Source organism: Triticum dicoccoides, chromosome 4B (assembly GCF_002162155.2).
Source record: "Triticum dicoccoides isolate Atlit2015 ecotype Zavitan chromosome 4B, WEW_v2.0, whole genome shotgun sequence".
Lineage (NCBI taxonomy): Eukaryota > Viridiplantae > Streptophyta > Magnoliopsida > Poales > Poaceae > Triticum > Triticum dicoccoides.
The window spans coordinates 590,579,040-590,582,232 of NC_041387.1; positions in this window are offsets into that span (position 1 = coordinate 590,579,040).

Sequence of the window (3,193 nt, forward strand, 5' to 3'; positions counted from 1 at the left end):
AGTAGAGAGAGAGACTGAACTCCCCCTAGTAGTTCTTCGCACCAGCCAAGAACAGACCCTCGCGAGGCTGTTCTTCCTTGTATTGTTCATCATCAGCCCAAGAGGCAATCCACCACACCACACACTGGAGTAGGGTATTACACCACAATGGTGGCCTGAACCAGTATAAACTCTGTGTCTCTTGTGTTGTTCCTTTGATTGCTTAGATCATAGCGAGGCGGTGAGGTGCAGGTAGGCAGAGGGCAAAATCTCCGCGCGCACCCCAGTGTTCGAATCTAGAGGGTCTGCCGGAACCCGAAATCCGACATTTGGCGTGCCACGTAGGGGTGCGTCGGAATCCACCTTCTGCCGCTTTGCATCTCGTCGCATCGTCATCATCATGTCCGGCGACCAGGCAGGCAACCCTGATCCTTGGGCGGCCTGTCCCGCCCACGCAGAACCGCTCACCCCGGGCAACGCCACGCCCCAGGCAGCTCGTGGTCCGCAGGGTGCTGCGGGCCGCGGGTGGCGCGGACAGGTGGCGACAGCTCTCTCGACGCGGCAGGCGCGGTCGGCGGCGAGGGCCTCCCACCATGCTGCGGCCATGGCGCCGTACACCCAGCGGGAGCAGGCGAACTCGAGGGCCGCGCTCACCGTGGCCTGAGAGCTGCTGCAGTGCAGGCTGCTAGAAGGCGGTCGCGACGTGCTGCTAGAGAGGGTAGTAGTGTTCCTGGGCTTCGCCGCCTCGGGGGCTCCCCCCTTCTGCACCCAACTCCCACCTCAGGTCCAGGGTGGCCCGCACGGGAGCTCCGTGCATGCCCGTGCGGCCCCAAGCGGACTCCAAGGCCACCCCAACGCTGGCCAGGCCGTCAGCCCCGGGCCAGCGGCAACGCTTCCTCCGCCCCTGGTCATTGAAGAAGGACTCGCCACAACCCGCGGCCTCGGTGGGCCTCCGCGCTACCACCCCCAGGCGGGCGCCTCAAGCAGCGCTGCGTGGGACGCGGGGCACTATGGCGCGGCCTTCGGGATGAAGGCCCCAGAAGAGTACGTGCCTCATATGATGGACCAAGGGCGCGCGCATGAGGATGAACAAGGCTTGCTCCTCGGCCCAAGCTGGGGGGACGAGGCGCCAGAAGCTGAACTCTTCCAGGAGCCCCGAGAAGGCCCCGTCGGCTATGCTGGGAGCAACGAGTATGAGGTACAAATAATTCCTCAGGAGCAGGCATACGCCAACCATGGGTCGCAGGAGGTGCAGGTCACGACAACGGGTGGCTGCCCCACTCCCGCAGCTTCCTACCCCTCAGGAGGAGGGCGCCGGGGGCTGCACGAGAGGGGCTAAGATCCGACATCATCACTGCGGCGTTCGGAGCAAGGCGTCCTCAGGAGGTAGGCGCTCTGCTGGGGAGGTTCCCCAGAGCCTGCCCCTAGCAGAGGACCTATGGTCGTCGGGGGAACCGCTGGCGACCGCTCTACCCCATTAGCAGCGTCCTGGTTTCCGGTCGTCGTCGGTGGCACTAGAGTGCGGCGCAAGGTGGGGCCCTCGTCTGGAGATATGAAGCAAGGCCGGTACCTGTGAAGAAGGCCCAGTACCTGTGAAGCTCGCCGCCCCGTGACACTCTCACGTAATAATGAGTGGGGCTGTACATGCCCCGGAGTCTCAGGGGTGCCGGCGTCAGGCCCTGGGGCTCCCTCCCACGCCCAGTGGCAGCACTTAGCTCCGCACTGGTGAGAAGACGTCCAAGACTAGACTAGGTGCCGGACGCGGCCTTTTTTCTGCTTTCGTTGCATCTTCCCCTTGGTTGCCGTTTTCCCCGTTAAATTTAAGTTGGATTTGAGCTCGAAGATTTGCGTGTGTTCGGGGAAGGGGTGTTTAGTCTCGTTCGAGCAATCTCTCGCATTCTGGTTACCGCTTTGCCTCAGCTGCCTCCCCTCATGAGCCCCTCACGAGCCGGGCCAGGCCTAGCTTGCGTGCAGCCCAGACTGCCGTCGCCGCGCCCTCTCGGGAGGTTTGCATTACACGTTTTATGGGCTCGTTCAGAGGACGCTCGAAGCACCATCGCCCTCCGCAGGCTGACTCGAGGCCCACGCGGGTCGAAGGTAAACAAGCCAGCCAGCTCCTCGCGATGCCAGCCGCTTGGCGCAGGCGTACGAGTGATATTGCATCTACTGATATGCTGAATACGAGTTTTTACATGAGGGGCTCCCCCTCCCAAAATGCTCTTACAACCTTCAGGGCAAGGCCCGAACTCTATCTGCGTAGGGTAAGGAAGCAGGGACAACACACGGTCAGTCAGATAAATCCCCCAATGCATCCTCAGGGGCGCCGCCGGAATCATCGCTGGCGTCGCTGGCCTCGCCATCGCCCTCCGCGTCGCCGGCAGCGGCGCCAGGGCCGTTCACCACATCACCTTCATCGGCAGCCACGACCGCGTTGTCATTATCAGAAGCGAAGGCCCAGACAAGGGCATCCACGTTGTCTTCCACCCAGCGCGCCAGGTCGCCCTGGACGGCCTGGGGCACTGGAGCGATGGTGGCGTCAAATTCGAAGTGGGGGTCCATGTTCTGAAGGTGGCTGAAGACACGGGAGAAGGCGCGTCCGAGCAGGGCGCGGCTCCTCTCCTCCACCAGCCTGTTGGCACCGACCGACCGCGCCTCCAGCTGCGTCACCATGTTGGTGAAGAACTGAAGATTGCCAGCATAGTTGAATGCATGGGGCTGGACAACAGCCGCCTCGCAGATGTTACCCAAGGCCGCATTGGCTCTCTCCCGGAGCCTGGCGAGCATGGGGTCGTGCTCGTGCTCCAGAATCCACCGCTGGCGTATCTCGTCTTCGTTCTGCCGTGCAACGGCCTCGGCCTCGTCCACCCGCTGGCGGAGAAGAAGCGCCTCGGCGCGGGAGGTGGTCAGCTCCTCCTGCGCTGTGTCGAGGGCGACCCGGTAAGCGTCGGCTCGCCGTGTCGCTTCCTCCAGCTTGGCCCTCAGGGCGGCGGTCCTGCCTTCAGCCTCGACCCGGATCAACCCCAGCCTCTCCTCGAGCTCACGCACAAGGTTCAAGCGAGCCGTCGTCACCCCGCGTTCAACCTCTTCCAGGACTTGGGCCTCACGCGCTGCAATGTCATCCTCCGCCTGTGTCACCAGGCTCTCCCTCGTCTCCAGACGTTCAAGGTCACGTGCGCGCTCAGCAGCTTCCAGCGTCAGTGCCTCTTCGCGCCTC